This window comes from Pongo pygmaeus, chromosome 20 (genome assembly GCF_028885625.2).
Source record: "Pongo pygmaeus isolate AG05252 chromosome 20, NHGRI_mPonPyg2-v2.0_pri, whole genome shotgun sequence".
Classification (NCBI taxonomy): domain Eukaryota; kingdom Metazoa; phylum Chordata; class Mammalia; order Primates; family Hominidae; genus Pongo; species Pongo pygmaeus.
The window spans coordinates 8,202,841-8,221,991 of NC_072393.2; the positions used below are offsets into that span (position 1 = coordinate 8,202,841).

Below are 19,151 nucleotides of genomic sequence, written 5' to 3' on the forward strand. Positions count from 1 at the left end.
CCTACTCTGCACTGGGTGATTTCACTTCTCCTACCCACCCCTTCTCCTGCAGCCCCTCTGATAGAAAACAACCAGGGATGGCCAGGCATGGTGGCTCTTGCCTATAATCTCAGCACTTTGGGAGGCCCAGGTAGGAGGATCACTTAAAAATTAGATGAGGTGGCATGCACCTGTAATCACAGCTACTCAGGAGGAGGAGGAAGAGGAGGAGGAGGAGGGGAGGGAGGGAGGGAAGGAAAGAAGGAAGGAAGGAAGGAAGGAAGGAAGGAAGGAAGGAAGGAAGGAAGGAAGGAAGGAAGGAAGGACACACGCAGTGGCTCATGCCTGTAATCCCAGCACTTTGGGAGGCCAAGGTGGGTGGATCACGAGGTCAGAGTTTGAGACCAGCCTGGCCAACATGGTGAAACCCCATCTCTAGTAACAATACAAAAATTAGCCTGGCGTGGTTGTGCATGCCTTCAGTCCCAGCTACTTTGGAGGCTGAGGCAGGAGAATTGCTTGAACCCAGAAGGTGGAGTTTGCCCTGAGCCACGATCGCGCCACAGCACTCCAGCCTGGGCAACATGGTGAGACCGAGTCTCAAATTAAAAAAAAAAAAAAAAAAAAAGAGAAAAGAAAATAAAGCAACCAGGGGAAATCCTGGGGCACACAACTAAGACTATGTTCCTTCCTGCTCTAAACTCTCCCATGGCTCCCTATTACCCCCAAGATTAGATCAAAGTCTTTACTCAGACTCCCAAGGACTTTCTGTACTTCAGCTCTGGTTGTCTTGCAGCCTGATCTCTACCTGCTCTCTCTGCTTCTCACACCATTAACTTTGGGCCCCGAAGGTGCAGCTTCCAACTTCTGGGCCTTTGCACCTGCAGTCAGCTTTGCATAATTGCCTGACTGCCCCGGCACATTCTTGTTCTTTGAGGTTCAGCTTGAATGCCTCTGCTCTGGGAAGCATCCTTCTCCTTCAGACCCTCCCTCCCACCCCTACCCGGATCTAGGGGCCCAGGAGGCTTTGGGCTGGGAAGATTAAGAAGATGATGATGAATAAGTTGGTTCTAGCAGTTCCTTCCTTGCTTTCTTTCTTTCTTTTTCTTTCTTTCTTTCCTTTCTTTCTTCTTTCTTTCTTTCTTCTTTCTTTCTTTTTCTTTCTTTCTTCTTTCTTTCTTTCTTCTTTCTTTCTTTTTCTTTTTCTTTCTTTCTTCTTTTTTTCTTTCTTTTTCTTTCTTTCTTCTCTCTTTCTTTCTTTCCTTTCTTTCTTCTTTCTTTCTTTCTTTCTTTTCTTTCTTTCTTTCTTTCCTTTCTTTCTTTCTTCTTTCTTTCTTTTTCTCTTTCTTTTTCTTTCTTTCTTTCTTTCTTTCTTTCTTTTCTTTCTTTTCCATTAAGCATTTAACCCCCTTGTACACAATTCACTCTTTTTAAAGAAAAAACCTGAGGCTGGGCACAGTGGCTCATGCCTGTAATCCCAGCACTTTGGGAGGCTGAGGTGGGTGAATCATGAGGTGAGGAGTTCAAGACCAGCCTGGCCAACATAGTGAAACCCCATCTCTACTAAAAATACAAAAATTAGCTGGGTGTGGTGGCATGTGCCTATAGTCCCAGCTACTCAGGAGCCTGAGGCAGGAGAATCCCTTGAACCTGTGAGGCGGAGGTTGCAGCAAGCCGAGATCACGCCACTGTACACCAGCCTGGGCGACAGTGCGAGACCCAGTCTCGAAAAAAAAAGAAAAGAACAAAAGAAAAAAATTGAAATGTAAGGCTGTGTAAGATTTGTTTTGAAACTACACAGTGTCTTTTTTTATTTTTATTTTTTTGTATAGTTAACGCACTACTGAATGTGTCTTTAGATAGCCCTGTCCTGGTGGTATTTTCAACAGCCACTAACCTTGCCTGGTATAATATGGGGTTTGTAAATTGCAATGGAAATTTAAAGCAGGTTCTTGGTGCACAGCACAAATTAGTTATATATGGGGATAGTAGGTTTTTGGGTTTTTTTGTTTTTTTTTTTCAAGACTGAGTCTCTCTCTGTTGCCCAGGTTGGAGTGCAGTGGTGCGATCTCAGCTCACTGCAGTCTCTGTCGCCCAGGTTCAAGCGATTCTCCTGCCTCAGCATCCCGAGTAGCTGGGATTACAGGCACCCGCCACCACGCCCAGCTAATTTTTGTATTTTTGGTAGAGATGGGGTTTTGTCATGTTGGCCAGGCTAGTCTCAAACTCCTGACCTCAGGTGTTCCCCCGACCTTGGCCTCTCAAAGTGCTGGGATTACAGGCATGAGCCACCGTGCCTGGCCTAGGTTTCTTTTCTTTCTTTTTTTCTTTTTTTCTTTTTTGTAGTCAATGCACACATATCACACATACACTGGGGTTTTACAAAATAAGAGACAAAGCTCTGAGTCAAATGCAAAAGTTTAGATGCTCACCCCATGGTCCTTTCCTCCAGGGAAGTCCCCACTCCCTGAGCCACCCCAGGGGACTCCTGGGCTGGAAAGAACTGAGAAACCCCAGGCCTCTTGCTCCTCCAGAGTTGCAGGGAGACAAGGCAGGAACCCCAAAGGTCCCAAGACCCTGAGCTTGGACACTGCCCCTCTTTTCCTGCAGCCTCTTCCTGTGTCCCCAGCCCTGCACTCCCATCCCCTCCCCCAACTCTGCTGGCCCAGCCCTGGCCTCCCTCCCGCCACTCATTTCCGGAGGATGCCCCAGCCTGTTGCAGACATGGGGGTAGTCCAGCCTAGTTGGGGATGTCACAGGGGGGCGGGGTTAGGGCTGTCTATTTCTTTTATTTATTTATTTTTTTATTTTTTTTGAGACAGAGTCTCGCTCTGTCACCCAGGCTGGAGTGCAGTGGCACGATCTCGGCTCACTGCAACCTCTGCTTCCCGGGTTCAAGCAATTCTCCCGCCTTAACCTCCCGAGTAGCTGGGATTACAGGTGCATGCCGCCACGCCCGGCTAATTTTTTGTATTTTAGTAGAGACAGGGTTTCACCGTGTTGCCCAGGCTGGTATCGAACTCCTGAACTCAGGCAATCTGCCCACCTCAGCCTCCCAAAGAGCTAAGATTACAGGCATGAGCCACCGTGCCCAGTCAGGGCTGTCTTATTTCTAGTTCATACTCTAAATGTTCATACTTGACACGCCCCAGCCTATCTCCAGCCACCCGTCTCCACCACCCAGCCCGGCAGCCCACATCCTCACTGACACAGATACCAGGCAGGCTTCCTTCAAGACCGCTGTTTTTGCCCGTTCTCAACTAGAGCCCAAAGCCTCACACAGACGCACAGGCTTGGAGGGTCACTAACTCACTGCCAGACCTTGGGCAAGTCGCTCCACCTCCCTGATCCTGCCCTTCTGCATCTAAAAAGTGATGTATTAAAGGAAAATGCATCTGTCTACACGAAAGCAGAAACACAGCTCCTAGGTTCTGGTTCCAGCGGCTCACAGACTGTGTGACTTTGGGCCAGTGTCCTAACCTCTCTGGGCTTCAGTTTCCTTACCTGTCAAAGAGGAATTAAGAGGACCCACCTCACAAGGCTGTTGCAGGATCAGATGAGTTCATTTCAAATAGTGTCTGCAGCCTGAGCAACTTAGTGGGACCCCATCTCTAACAAAATTTAAAATGTGGCATGCACCTGTAGTCCCAACTAGTTGGGAGGCTGAAGACGGCTTGAGCCTGAGAGCTGGAGGCTGCAGTGAGCTATGATTATGCCACTGTACTCCAGCCTGGGCGACAGAGCGAGACCCTGTCTTTTTTTTTTTTTTTTGAGATGGAGTCTCACTCTGTCGCCCAGGCTGGAGTGCAGTGGCGCAATCTCAGCTCACTGCAAGCTCCGCCTCCTGGGTTCACGCCATTCTCCTGCCTCAGCCTCCCGAGTAGCTGGGACTACAGGCGCCCGCCACCACGCTCGGATAATTTTTTCTGTTTTTCGTAGAGATGGGGTTTCACTCTGTTAGCCAGGATGGTCTCGATCTCTTGACCTTGTGATCCGCCCGCCTCGGCCTCCCAAAGTGCTAGGATTACAGGCGTGAGTCACCACGCCTGGCTTATTTTTTATTTTTATTTTTTTGAGATGGAGTTTTGCTCTTGTTGCCCAGGCTGGAGTGCAGTGGTGCGATCTCGGCTCACTGCAATCTCCACCTCCCAGGTTCAACCGATTCTCTTGCCTCAGCCTCCTGAGTAGCTGGGATTACAGGAACCCTCCAACATGCCCGGCTAATTTTTGTATTTTTAGTAGAGATGAGGTTTCACCATGTTGGCCAGGCTAGTCTCGAACTCCTGACCTCAAGTAATCTGCCTGCCTCGGCCTCCCAAAGTGCTGGGATTACAGGAATGAGCCACTGCACCCGGCTTTGTTGTTGTTTTTTTGAGACAGGGTCACCCATGCTGGAATGCAGTGGTACCATCATAGCCCACTGCATCCTAGAACTCTCGTGCTCAATCGATCCTCCCACCTCAGCCTCCCAAGTAGCTGGGGCCGAAAGCACGTGCCACCACGTCTGGTTTTTTTTTTTTTTTTGGTAGAGGTGGGGTCTCTCTATGTTGCCCAGGCTGGTCTCAAACTCCTGCCCTTAAGCAATCCTCCCACATTGGCTTCCCAAAGCATGGGAATTACAGGCATGAGCCACTACACCAGCCCAACTTTTGTTTCAATAGAGCCCCTTCTCTCCTCCACAGCTCCTCTTCACACACACCCACCCCCTCAGCTGAGGGACACTTCCTCTTTGGGATCCTACTCATGCCTTGAACATCCTGTTCTCACCCACACCTCCCCATCAAACGCCCCCAGTACTGACCTGGATTGACCAAGGAGCCTGCTCATTAGCTTTGGCTCACTGATCCCAGAAAAGAAGCCCCCTCTAATTAAACACGCATGAAAACCCCAGAACAGAGGTGAAAAGCATTGATGGGAAAGAACTGTATCTTCTGGAAAGTACCAATTATGACAATGAATCCATTCCATGCTGTAGTTAACAAGACGTGGGCTGTAATGGAAATTACAAGCTAACTCTCAAAACCAAAAAAGAAATAATTCATTGAAAGCTTTTTTTTTTTTTTGAAGGGAAGGCATTTTTTTCCTCTGCAAATTTGTATGCAATAGTTTACATTTAACTTTCCAGTATGATTCTAGAGAGTCAATTTTTGGAAAAATGAACACATTAAAAAAAAAATGCAGCCAGGCATGGTGGCTCACGCCTGTAATCCCAGCACTCTGGGAGGCCGAGGCAGGCGAATCATGAGGTCAGGAGATTGAGACCACCCTGGCTAACATGGTGAAACCCTGTCTCTAGTAAAAATACAAAAAATTAGTTGGGCGTGGTGGCGGGCACCTGTAGTCCCAGCTACTCGAGAGACTGAGGCAGGAGAATGGCGTGAACCTGGGAGGTGGAGCTTGCAGTGAGCCGAGATCGTGCCACTGCACTCAGCCTGGGCGACAGAGCGAGACTCCGTCTCGAAAAAAAGAAAAATATGCTTGTAGGGTAGTGTGGTTTGAATTGTGTCCTCCAAGGAGATTTGTTAAAGCCCGGCACTTGTGAATTTAACCTTATTTAGAAACAGGGTGTTTGCAGTTGTAACCAAGTTAAGATGAGGTTATCCTGGATTAAAGTTGATATGATCCAATGGTTGCTGGATGCACGGCCTGACGTGGTGGCTCATGCCTGTGTCCCATCTACTCAGGAGGCTGAGGCAGCAGGATCATTTGAGCCCAGGAGGTCCTGGCTGCAGTAAGCTATGATCTCACCACTGCACTCCAGCCTGGGCCACAGAGCAAGACACTATCTCTGAAACACAAAACAACAGAAAGGAAAGAAACAAAAAGCCGGCCAGCTGCAGTGGCTCATGCCTGTAATCCCAGCACTTTGGGAGGCGAAGGTGGGTGGATCACAAGATCAGGAGTTCAAGACCAGCCTGGCCAATATGGTGAAACCCTGACTCTACTAAAAATACAAAAAATATTAGCCAGGCATGGTGGTGCGTGCCTGTAATCCTAGCTACTTGGGAGGCTGAGGCAGGAGAATCCCTTGAACCCAGGAGGCAGAGCTTGCAGTGAGCCGAGATCGCGCCACTGCACTCCAGTCTGGGCGACAGAGCAAGACTCTGTCTCAAAAAAAAAAGCCCTTCCCTACACTGAAATACACTCAAATTATTATTATTATTATTATCATTATTTTGAGACGGAGTCTCGCTCTGTCGCCCAGGCTGGAGTCCAGTGGCGCGATCTCGGCTCACTGCAAGCTCCGCCTCCCGAGTTCACACCATTCTCCTGCCTCAGCCTCCCGAGTAGCTGGGACTACAGGCGCCTGCCACCATGCCCGGCTAATTTTTTTGTATTTTTAGTAGAGACGGGGTTTCACCATGTTAGCCAGGTTGGTCTCGATCTCCTGAACTCATGATCCGCCCGCCTCAGCCTCCCAAAGTGCTGGGATTACAGGCGTGAGCCACCATGCCTGGCCTCAAATTATTATTTTTAATTTTTATTTTTCTTCAGACAAGAGTCTCACTCTGTTTCCCAGGCTGGAGTGCAGTGGTGCAATCACATCTCACAGCTCACTCCAGCATTGAACTCTTGGTCTCAAGCAATGCTCCCACTTCAGCCTCCCAAAGTGCTGGGATTACAGGTATGAGCCATGCAAAGGCTTTTTTTGGGGTAGGTCGGGGGCTGATGTACAACTGAATGCACAGGGAAGGCCTTTCTAAGAATAAAATAAACATAAAAGTCGCCAAAGGGCTGGGCATGGTGGCCCACGCCTGTAATCCCAGCACTTTGGGAGGCTGAGGCAGGTGGATCACCTGAGGTCAGGAGTTCAAAACCAGCCTGACCAACATGGTGAACACTGTCTCTACTAAAAATGCAAAAATTAGCTGGGTGTGGTGGTGCATGCCTGTAATCCCAGCTACTTGGGAGGCTGAAGCAAGAGAATCTCTTGAATCCAGGAGGCAGAGGCTGCAATGAGCCAAGATCACGCCACTGCACTCCAGCCTGGGTGACAGAGCAAGACTCCATCTCAAAAAAAAAAAAAATGGAGGAAGAAGATTGCAGCTCACAGAATAAGAAATAATTTCCTTAATACTAAAAAGAGCTTCTATATATATTCTACCATGATAAAAGTAAAGAGGCTCTATAAACCAATAACAAAAAGGCTGTCACCTGCCAAAAAAAAAAAAAAAAAAAAATGTTTCCAGGGAAAGACTAGAGGTCCACGTTTAAAAATGTTTTATTTTAAAGGCCAGACATGGTGGCTCATGGGAGGCTGAGGCAGGTGAATCACCTGAGGTCAGGAGTTCAAGACTAGCCTGGCCAACATGGTAAAGCCCTGTCTCTACTAAAAATAGAAAAAATTAGCCAAGCATGGTGGCAGGCACCCGTAATCCCAGCTACTTGGGAGGCTGAGGCAGGAGAATCACTCGAATCCGGCAGGTGGAGGTTGCAGTAAACCGAGATCATGCCATTGCACTCCAGCCTGGGTGACAGAGCAAGACTCCATCTCAAAAAAAAAAAAAGTTTTATTTTAGAGACAGGGTCTTGCTCTGTTGCCCAGTCTAGAGGGCACCGGTGCAATCATAGCTCACTGCAGCTGCAAACTCCTGACTCAAGTGATCCTCCTCCCTGAGCCTCCTGAGTAGCTGAGACTACAGGCATGAGCCACCACGCCTGGACAAGATCCACTTACAAATATGTATATAGAAAGACAGAACCAGGCCGGGCGCAGTGGCTCACACCTGTAATCCCAGCACTTTGGGAGGCCAAGGCGGGTGGATCACGAGGTCAGGAGATCGAGACCATCTTGGCTAACATGGTGAAACCCCATCTCTACTAAAAAAAAATACAAAAAATTAGCCGGTCGTGGTGGCGGGCGCCTGTAGTCCCAGCTACTCTGGAGGCTGAGGCAGGAGAATGGCATGAACCTGGGAGGCAGAGCTCGCAGTGAGCTGAGATCGCACCACTGCTCTCCAGCCTAGATGAGAGTGCAAGACTCCGTCTCAAAAAAAAAAAAAAAAAAAAAAAAAAAAAAAAAGTTTTTTTTTTCGGTCTCCCGCTGTTACCGAAGCTGGACTGTACTGCCATGATCCGGCTCGCTGCAACCTCCCTGCCTCGGGCTCCTGTGACTCTCCTGCCTCGGCCTGCCGAGTGCCTGGGATTGCAGGCGCGCGCCGCCACGCCTGAATGGTTTTTGTATTTTTGGTGGAGACGGGGTTTCGCCGTGTTGACCGGGCTGGTCTCCAGCTCCTGGCCTCGAGTGATCTGCCTGCCTCGGCCTCCCGAGGTGCTGGGATTGCAGACGGAGTCTCGCTAACTCAATGCTCAATGGTGCTCAGGCTGGAGTGCAGTGATGTGATCTCGGCTCGCTGCAACCTCCACCTACCAGCCTCCTGCCTTGGCCTCTTAAAGTGCTAAGATTACAGCCTCTGCCCCGCCGCCACCCCGTCTAGAAAGTGAGGAGCATCTCTGCCTGGCCGCCCATCGTCTGGGATGTGAGGAACCCCTCTGCCCGGCCGCCCTATCTGGGAAGTGAGGAGCGCCTCTGCCCGGCCGCCCATCGTCTGGGAGGTGAGGAGCGCCTCTGCCCGGCCGCCACCCCGTCTGGGAGGAAGTGAGGAGCGCCTCTGCCCGGCCGCCCCGTCTGGGAGGTGAGGAGCTCCTCTGCCCGGCCGCCACCCCGTCTGGGAGGAAGTGAGGAGCGTCTCTGCCCGGCCGCCCCGTCTGGGAGGTGAGGAGTGCCTCTGCCCGGCCGCCACCCCGTCTGGGAGGAAGTGAGGAGCGCCTCTGCCCGGCTGCCCCGTCTGGGAGATGAGGAGCACCTCTGCCCGGCCGCCCCGTCTGGGAGGTGAGGAGCGCCTCTGCCTGGCCGCCACCCCGTCTGGGAGGAAGTGAGGAGCGCCTCTGCCCGGTTGCCCCATCGGGGAGGTGAGGAGCGCCTCTGCCTGGCCGCCACCCTGTCTGGGAAGTGAGGAGCGCCTCTGCCCGGCTGCCACCCCATATGGGAAGTGAGGAGCGCCTCTGCCCAGCCGCCCCTTCTGGGAGGTGAGGAGCGCCTCTGCCCAGCCGCCCCGTCTGGGAAGTGAGGAGCGCCTCTGCCCGGCCGCCCCGTCTGGGAGGTGAGGAGTGCCTCTGCCCGGCCGCCCCGTCTGGGAGGTGAGGAGCGCCTCTGCCTGGCCGCCACCCCGTCTGGGAGGAAGCGAGGAGCGCCTCTGCCTGGCTGCCACTCCCTATGGGAAGTGAGGAGCGCCTCTGCCCGGCCGCCCACTCTGGGAAGTGAGGAGCGCCTCTGCCTGGCCGCCCACTCTGGGAGGAAGTGAGGAGCGCCTCTGCATGGCCACTCCGTCTGGGAAGGGAGGAGCGCCTCTGCCCGGCCACCCCGTCTGGGAGGTGAGGAGCGCCTCTGCCCGGCCGCCACCCCGTCTGGGAGGAAGTGAGGAGCACCTCTGCCCAGCCGCCCCGTCTGGGAAGTGAGGAGCGCCTCTGCCCGGCCGCCACCCCATCTGGGAGGAAGTGAGGAGCGCCTCTGCCCGGCTGCCCCATCTGGGAAGTGAGGAGCGCCTCTGCCCGGCTGCCACCCCGTATGGGAAGTGAGGAGCGCCTCTGTCCGGCCGCCCCGTCTGGGAGGTGAGGAGTGCCTCTGCCCGGCCGTCACCCCGTCTGGGGGGAAGTGAGGAGCACCTCTGCCCGGCTGCCCCGTCTGGGAGATGAGGAGCACCTCTGCCCGGCCGCCCCGTCTGGGAGGTGAGGAGCGCCTCTGCCCAGCCGCCACCCCGTCTGGGAGGAAGTGAGGAGCACCTCTGCCCGGCTGCCCCCTCTGGGAAGTGAGGAGCGCCTCTGCCTGGCCGCCACCCCGTCTGGGGGGAAGTGAGGAGCGCCTCTGCCTGGCTGCCCCATCTGGGAAGGGAGGAGCGCCTCTGCCCAGCCGCCACACCGTCTGGGAAGTGAGGAGCGCCTCTGCCCGGCCACCCCGTCTAGGAGGTGAGGAGCGCCTCTGCCCGGCCGCCCAGTCTGGGAAGTGAGGAGCGCCTCTGCCCGGCCGCCCAGTCTGGGAAGTGAGGAGTGCCTCTGCCCGGCCGCCCAGTCTGGGAAGTGAGGAGCGCCTCTGCCTGGCCGCCACCCCGTCTGGGAGGAAGTGAGGAGCACCTCTGCCCAGCTGCCCCATCTGGGAAGTGAGGAGCACCTCTGCCCGGCTGCCACCCTGTATGGGAAGTGAGGAGCGCCTCTGTCCGGCCGCCCCATCTGGGAGGTGAGGAGTGCCTCTGCCCGGCCGTCACCCCGTCTGGGGGGAAGTGAGGAGCACCTCTGCCCGGCCGCCCCGTCTGGGAGATGAGGAGCACCTCTGCCCGGCCGCCCCGTCTGGGAGGTGAGGAGTGCCTCTGCCCAGCCACCACCCCGTCTGGGAGGAAGTGAGGAGCACCTCTGCCCGGCCGCCCCCTCTGGGAAGTGAGGAGCGCCTCTGCCTGGCCGCCACCCCGTCTGGGAGGAAGTGAGGAGCGCCTCTGCCTGGCTGCCCCATCTGGGAAGGGAGGAGCGCCTCTGCCCAGCCGCCACACCGTCTGGGAAGTGAGGAGCGCCTCTGCCCGGCCGCCCAGTCTGGGAAGTGAGGAGCGCCTCTGCCCGGCCGCCCAGTCTGGGAAGTGAGGAGCGCCTCTGCCCGGCCGCCCAGTCTGGGAAGTGAGGAGCGCCTCTGCCCGGCCGCCCTGTCTGGGAGGTGAGGAGCGCCTCTGCCCGGCCGCCACCCCGTCTGGGAGGAAGTGAGGAGCGTCTCTGCCCGGCCGCCCCATCTGGGAAGTGAGGAGCGCCTCTGCCCGGCCGCCCCCTCTGGGAAGTGAGGAGCGCCTCTGCCCGGCCGCCCCGTCTGGGAGGTGAGGAGCGCCTCTGCCCGGCTGCCACCCGGTCTGGGAGGAAGTGAGGAGCGCCTCTGCCCGGGCGGCCCGGTCTGGGAAGCGAGGAGCGCCTCTGCCTGGGCGGCCCCGTCTGGGAAGCAAGGAGCGCCTCTGCCCGGCCGCCCTGTCTGGGAGGTGAGGAGCGCCTCTGCCCGGCCGCCCTGTCTGGGAGGTGTACCCAACAGCTCCGAAGAGACAGCGACCATCGGGAGCGGGCCATGAGGACGATGGCGGTTTTGTTGAAAGGAAGAGGGGGGGAAGTGTGGGGAAAGGAAGGAGAGATCAGATTGTTGCTGTGTCTGTGTAGAAAGGGGTGGGCATAGGAGATTCCATTTTGTTCTGACTAGGAGAAATTCTTCTGCCTTGGGATGCTGTTGATCTATGGCCTTTCCCCCAGCCCCATGCTCTCTGAAACATATGCTGTGTCAACTCAGGGTTAAATGGATTAAGGGCGGTGCAAGATGTACTTTGTTAAACAGATGCTTGAAGGCAGCGTGCTCTTTAAGAGTCATCACCACTCCCTAATCTCCAGTACCCAGGGGCACAAACACTGCAGAAGGCCGCAGGGTCCTCTGCCTAGGAAAACCAGAGACCTTTGTTCATGTGTTTATCTCCTGACCTTCTCTCCACTATTATCCTATGACCCTCCCATATCCCCCTCTCCGAGAAACACCCAAGAATCATCAATAAATACTTCATAAATTAAAAAAAATAAAAAAATAAAATAAAATAAAATAAAAAAAATAAAAAAATAAAAAATAAAAAATAAAAAAAAAAAAAAAAAAAAAGAAAGACAGAACCTAACTATTTCCCAGGCTCATCTCAAACTACTCCTGACCTCTGGTCTTGACCTCCCAAAGTGCTGGGATTACAGGCATGAGCCACCGTGCCTGGATCTGAGATCCAGTTTTTAAACACAGAGAAGATGTTCAACCTCACTCGAAATAATAAAAATGCAGGCCAGGCACGGTGGTTTATGCCTGTAATCCCAGCAGTTTGGAAGACCGAGGCAGGCAGATCACCTGAGGTCAAGAGTTCAAGACCATTCTGGCCAACATGGTGAAACCCCGTCTCTACTAAAAATACAAAAATTATCCAGGCATGGTGGCAGGCGCCTGTAGTCCCAGCTACTCAGGAGGCTGAGGCAGGAGAATCGCCTGAACCAGGGAGGCGGAGGTTGCAGTGAGCCGAGATCACGCCATTGCACCCCAGCCTGGGAGACAAGAGAGAGACTTCGTCTCAAAAAATAAATAAATAAATAAAAATGCAAATGAGAACTACATACTTTTAAACCTCTCAGTTAGCAAAGATTAGAATGTTTGATAACATGTGGAGGATGAGTCCTTTGTGGAGAAATCTTTGGCAATAGTTATCCACGATACAACTGCTCACACCCTTTGACAAGTAATTCCACTTCCAGGAATTTACTGATGAGATCTCTTCATGCTGGGTTGACATATGACCTCTACAGCAGGTTATTCATTTCACCATTGCTTGGATCAAAAACAACCACCTAGACCGGGCGCGGTGGCTCAGGTCTGTAATCCCAGCATTTTGGGAGGCTGAGGCGGACAGATCATCTGAGGTCAGGAGTTCAAGACCAGCCTGACCAACATGGCAAAACCCCGTCTCTACTAAAACCACAAAAATTAGCCAGGCGTGGTGGCAGGCGCCTATGATCCCACCTACTGGGGAGGCTGAGGCGGGAGAATTGCTTGAACTGGGGAGGCAGAGGTTGCAGTGAGCTGAGATCGTGCCACTGCACTCCAGCCTGGGCGACAAGAGCAAGACTCTCTCTCAAAAAATGAAACAAAACAACAACAACAACAACAACAAACAACAAAAAACGCCTAGTCCAGCAATAGGAAACTGATAAGCAAAGTCTGGCTCAACTGTGGCATCCTATGTAGCCGCTAAAAAGAACAATATGGGGACAGGTGCACTGGCTCCCACCTGTAATCACAGCACTTTGGGAGGACAAAGTGGGAGGCTCACTTGAGGCCACAGGTTTGAGACCAGCCTGGGCAACACAGTAAGACCCCATCTCTACAAAAATTTTAAAAATTAGCTGGCCATGGTAGTGCACACCTGTAGTCCCAGCTACCCAGGAGGCTGAGGTGGGAGGATCACTTGAGCCCAGGAGGTTGAGGCTGCAGTGAGCTATGATCACACCACTGCACTCCAGCCTGGGCAAAAGAATGAGAGCCTATCTCTGAAAGAAAAGAAAAAGAAAAACAAAACGAAACAAAAAAAGAGCAAAGTGGTTCCCAAAGTATACATATATCAAAAGATCACACTGTACCTGGTAAGTATATACAATTAATATTTGTCAAATAAAAGAAGAACAAGATGGTGAGAACTGCTGAACTCTGTGAATGGATCAAAAACCTTCGACTTGAAAACTTGAAATAGGTAAATTGGATGGTATGAAAATTATATCTCTAAAGCTGTTACAAGCAACACAAAGTAAAACACTTTCCCAAGAAAGAGAAAGGTAGGAAGGAGACCCCCATTTCTACAGAAAATAAATAAATAAATAAATGAGCTAGGTGTAGTGGTGCACACCTGTAGTCCCAGCTATTCTAGAGGCTGAGGCAGGAGGATCACTTGAGCCCAGGAGTTGTGGAGGCTGCTGTGAGCTATGATTGTGCCACTGCCCTCCAGCCTGGGTAACAGAGAGAGATCCTATCTCAAAAAAAGAAAGAGGCTGGGCACAGCGGCTCATGCCGGTAATCCCAGCACTTTGGGAGGCTGAGGTGGGCGGATCACAAGGTTAGGAGATCGAGACCATCCTGGCTAACACGGTGAAACTCCGTCTTTACTAAAAATACAAACAGTTAGCCGGGCGTGGTGGCAGGCACCTGTAGTGTCAGCTACTCAGGAGGCTGAGGCAGGAGAATGGCGTGAACCCGGGAGGCGGAGCTTGCAGTGAGCCGAGATCACGCCACTGCACTCCAGCCTGGCGACAGAGTGAGATGCTGTCTCAAAAAAAAAAAAAAGGGAGACAGGGAAGGAAGGAAGGAAGGAACGAATGAAGGAAGGAAGGAAAGAAAAAGAAAGAAAGAAAAAGAAAACTTGGGAATTCAGAGGGAAAGGGTGGGGAGGGAGGTGAGGGATAAAAGACCACATATCGGCCAGGCGCAGTGGCTCACGCCTGTAATCCCAACACTTTGGGAGGCCGAGGTGGGCGGATTACCTGAGGTTGGGAGTTCAACACCAGCCTGACCAACATGGAGAAACCCCGTTTCTACTAAAAATACAAAAAACATTAGCCAGGTGTGGTGGCGCTTGCCTGTAATCCCAGCTACTCAGGAGGCTGAGGCAGGAGAATCGCTTGAGCCCAGGAGGCGGAGGTTGCAGTGAGCAGAGATGGCACCACCGTACTCCAGCCTGGGCAACAAGAGTGAAACCCTGTCTCAAAAAAAAAAAAAAAAAACGCACATATCGGGTACAATGTATACTGCTCAGGTGACAGGTGCACCAAAGTCTCAGAAATCACCGCTAATCAATTCTTTAGTGGTTATTTGGCCATGTAGCCAAAAACCACCTGTACCCCAAAAACTATTGAAATTTTTTTTAAAAAGGATATTTTGACACAAAGGGAAAAAAACCCAACTGCTTCCAGGGTTCCCCTAAAGTCCTCCCCATCAAGTCTAGGAGAGGGGATGGTGTCTTAAATAGGTGAGTGCTGGCATGGGGGCGCTTGTGGTAGCTGTGTGACCTTGGGCAAGTCATCTCACCTCTTGATGTTGTACTTGAGCGAGTTAGATAAAACGCCACACTGAGTCGAGTTAAGAGTCCGTTTATTTAGCCGGCGGCCAAGAGACGGCTAACGTTTAAAGTTTTCTCGGCCTTGAAGAAGGGGCTGGATTTTCTTTTATACTTTGGTTTAGAAAGGGGGGGGTGTCTAGTTAAAACAATTTTACAGAAGTAAAATAGGCAAAAAAGTTAAAAGGATAAATGGTTATAGGAAAGTAAACAGTTCCAGGTGCAGGGGCTTTAAGACTGTTACAAGGTGATAGACGCGGGGCTTTGGGCGTTATCAGTCAGATGAATTCCTGGGAACTGCGGATATTGCTCGCCACAGTATCTTATCGATTAATTGCATTCTTGGATGTGCTGGGAGTCAGCTTGCACAAGTTAAGTCTTTGAGGAAGGGGCTGCTAGTGAAAGAGCCAAGATAGAGTCTGTCTGGCTCTCTTAGCTAAGGGAGAGTCAATTCAGGTGGAGACAAGGCTAGGTGATTAAAGGAAAGGGAGAGTCTAAAAACAGGGTTAGTAAAAACAAGGTTGGACATTACATTGGTAGGGTGACCAAGTGTCATGGTTTGCTTGGGACTGTCCTGACATTAGCCCTAAAAATTTCATGTCACGCGCATCCATGTAAAGAGACCGCCAAACAGGCTTTGTGTGAGCAATAAAGCTTTTTAATCACCTGGGCGCAGGCGGGCTGAGTCCAAAAAAGGAGTCAGTGAAGGAAGATAGGGGTGAGGCTGTTTTTATAGGATTTGGGTAGGTAGTGGAAAATTACAGTCAAAGGGGTTTGTTCTCTGGCAGGCAGGGGCAGAGGTCACAAGGTCCTCAGTGGGGGAGCTTCTGAGCCAGGAGAAGGAATTTCACAAGGCACTGTCTTCAGTTAAGGCAGGAACCGGCCATTTTCACTTCTTTTGTGATTCTTTCGTTGCTTCAGGCCATCTAGAGACACACGTGCAGGCTTGGGCTCAGAGGCCTGACATTCCGTGTTCCAGGAAATTCGTCAGTCCCCAGAATGTGGGATAGCTGGTCACAATGCCTCTGGCTCCAGGTTTTGTTATTATGGTTTTGTCTTTTTGTTTTTTTTGAGCTTTGTCACCCAGGCTGGAGTGCAGTGGTGCAATCTCACTGCAATCTCCGCCTCCTGAGTTCAAGCGATTCTCCTGCCTCAGCCTCCTGGGTAGCTGGGATTATAGGCATGAGCCACCATGCCTGGCCAAGGTTTTTCTTGCCTGCTGAATAGAGATAACGGCAGGCAGAGCTAGGTAAAACACCTCCTCCCAGTTCATCCACCTTGTGGCTGTGTGGCTTTGTGTAGCTTTCTGTACCACTCTGGGCTCATTTCTAAAATGGGATTTTTCTTTTTTTTTTTTTCTTTGAGACAGGGTCTCGCTCTATTACCCAGGCTGGAGTGCAGTGGTGCAATCATGGCTCACTGCAGCCTCGACCTCCTGGACTCAAGTAATCCTCCTGCCTCAGCCTTCCAAGTAGCTAGGACTACAGGTACATGCCAGCTAATTCTTAAAATTCTTTAGGCTGGGCGTGGTGGCTCATGCCTGTAATCCCAGAACTTTGGGAGGCGGGTGGACTACATGAGGTCAGGAGTTTGAGACCAGCCTGGCCAACATGGTGAAACCCCATCTCTACTAAAAATACAAAACTTAGCCAGGCATGGTGGTGCACCCCTGTGATCCCAGCTGCTCCTGAGGCAGGAGAATCGCTTAAACCCAGGAGGCAGAGGTCGCACTCCAGCCTGGGTAACCAAGTGAGACTCCGTCTCAAAAAAGAAAAAAAAGAAAAACCTCCTGGGCTCAAGCGATCTTCCCACCTCGGCCTCCCAAAGTGCTGGGATTACAAGGCTCGAGCCGTCCCAGCTGGCCTAAAATGGGAAGCTTAAGTGCACCTGCTTCACAGAGGTGGCCGGTCATGTCCATCTTTTTACATCACTTTGCACAGGCCCTGGCACTGACCAGGTTGTCACTGCTCCAGGACAAGGTTTGCCACTGCCCTTTCCTCACCCGGGGTTCTAGGGCTGTGATTCGGCTCAACCACTAGGAACCTCAGGTGTATGCACGGCCTGGCTTGGCAGGAGGCATCATCAATGAGAACCGGTTAGCCTGCTTGCTGGACTCATGCTGGGTTGCCAAGTGCCCTGGGAAGCTTGGCAGGGGCCAGGTGGCAGGTAGGGGAGATCAGGTGCCAAGTACCTATTCTGGGCAGATGAGGATATTTAGGCATGGAGCAGGGGGACCCTTGGAGAAAGGCGAGCAGAGGAGGTGGCCTTCACTGCCACCAGCCAGGTTCTAGCCTCCCCTCATCCCCTGAGTTCTGGTAATTTTACCTCTAAATCCCCCTGGAATCCCTCCCTCTCTTCCTGTCCATCACCCCTGAGCCAGGCCCCAGGTCCTCCCATCCAGCTGCCCACGGTGGAGTGGCACCTTCCCCAGCCTCCCACTCTGTTCTTTCCTAATTTTAAGTCCAATTGTTGGCCAGGTGCATTGGCTCATGCCCATAATCCCTTGAGGGATCACTCGAGGTCAGGAGTTCAAGACCAGCCTCTCCAACATGGTGAAACCCCATCTCTACAAAAAATACAAAAATTAGCCGGGCGTGGTGGTGTGCACCTGTAATCCCAGCTACTCGGGTGGCCAAGGCAGGAGAATCACTTGAACCTGGGAGGCAGAGGTTGCAGTGAGCTGAGATTGCACCACTGCACTCCAGCCTGGATGACAGAGTGAGACTCCATCTCAAAATAAATAAATAAGTCCATTGGTGCCTCTCCCTGGAGAGAACCCAGGAGGGCTTATTGTGGCTGGGCCAGCCCTGCTGTCCTCCCAGGAAACTTCCTCTCAGTATAGTTCCCCCACCCGCTCATTTCTCAGGGCTCAGATGTCACCTTGTCCAGGAAGCCTGCCCTGAACACCCACTCACTCTCAAGCTTGGGGTCCGGCCTGAGCTCCATGCTCAGGGATCGGGGTGGAAGGTGAGGACAGGTGAGAAGCTGCCAAGCTGCAGAAGGTGCAGCCTGGGTCCCTTCCTGCCTGGCTGACCCCAGGTGTCTTCCTCCAGCTTCCCAACCTTTGCCCCATGTGGTACCTTCCACCTGAAATCTCTCTCCAGCCCTGGCCCACCCAGGTCCTCTTTTGAGCTCTCCTACTCCACTTGTCCGGAGTCCTGGGGCTTCTCCCCTGGGGTTTGGACTCCACCATTCCACCATGTATCCTGTATTATATTATCATTATTGTTTGTAGATACCGGGGTCTCACTATGTTGCCCAGGCTGGTGTCTCCTTTTTTTTTTTTTTTTTAATTGAGACAGGATTTCACTCTGTTGCCCAAGCTGGAGTTCAGTGGCATGATCATAGCTCACTGTAGCCTTGACTTCTGGGCTCAAGTGATCCTCCCACTTCAGCCTCCCACTTCAGCCTCCCGAGTGGCTGGGACTACAGGAGCACACCACCATACTTGGCTAATTTTTGTATTTTTGGTAGAGATGGAGCTCTTGCCATGTTACCGAGGCTTGTCTCAAACTCCTGAGCTCAAGCAATCCACTCACCTCAGCCTTCCAAATTGCTAGGATTACAGGTGTGAGTGACCAAGCCCAGTCATATATTATTATTAATACAAACAAATGCCATGCTCTGAGCACCCTGGAGTGTGCGACGTGTGATATTCAATAACTCCCTAGTCACGACAACTGAGAAAAGTTGCTTTATTATCTTTCTTTTCCAGGTGTGCAAACAAGCTCTTGGAGGGAAGGAGAGGAGAAAATAAACAAGTGAATATGGTGGGGGTGGGGTAGAGCAGGCAATGGAGGAAGGAGGAGGGGACTGAGGGCTCAGGGAGAAGGATGGATGCTTTTGAAAAGGGAAAGAGGCTGGGACACAGCGGCTCTTGCCTGTAATCCCAGCACCTTGGAAAGTGGAGGTGGAAGAATCACTTGAGCCTAAGTGTTCCAGACCAGCCTGGGCAACATAGCAAGACCCCACCTCTACCAAAGTTGTTTTTTTTTTTTTTTTTAATTGAGACAGTCTTGCTCTGTCACCCAGGCTGGAGTGCAGCGGCACGATTTTGACTCACTGCAACCTCTGCCTCCTGGGTTCAAGCAATTCTCCTGCCTCAGATTCTCGAGTAGCTGGGATTACAGGTGCGCAACACCATGCCCAGCTAACTTTGGTATTTTTAGTAGAGACGGGGTTTTGCCATGTTGGCCAGGCTGGTCTCGAACTCCTGACCTCAGGTGATCCACCTGCCTCGGCCTCCCAAAATGCTGAGATTACAGGCATGAGCCACCACACCCTGCCTACCAAAGTTTTTTTATTAAAAAAAAAAAAAAAAATTAGCCAGGCATGGTGGCAGGCATCTATATTCCTAGCTACTCTGGAGGCTGAGGTGAGAGGACTGCTTGAGCCCTGGAGTCCCAGGCTGCAATGAGCTAGGATCATGACATTCCATTCCAGCCTGGGCAACAGAGTGAGACTCTCATCTTTAACGAAATTTTTTTTGATAGAGTCTCACTCTGTTGTCCAGGCTGGAGTGCAGTGGCA

At 52.1% G+C, this 19,151-nt stretch overlaps 1 pseudogene; it reads left to right on the plus strand.

The window, feature by feature from the left end:
• Window positions 1-19,151, plus strand: part of LOC129020333 (GDP-Man:Man(3)GlcNAc(2)-PP-Dol alpha-1,2-mannosyltransferase-like) — a 43,059-nt pseudogene that overhangs the window by 22,714 nt on the left and 1,194 nt on the right.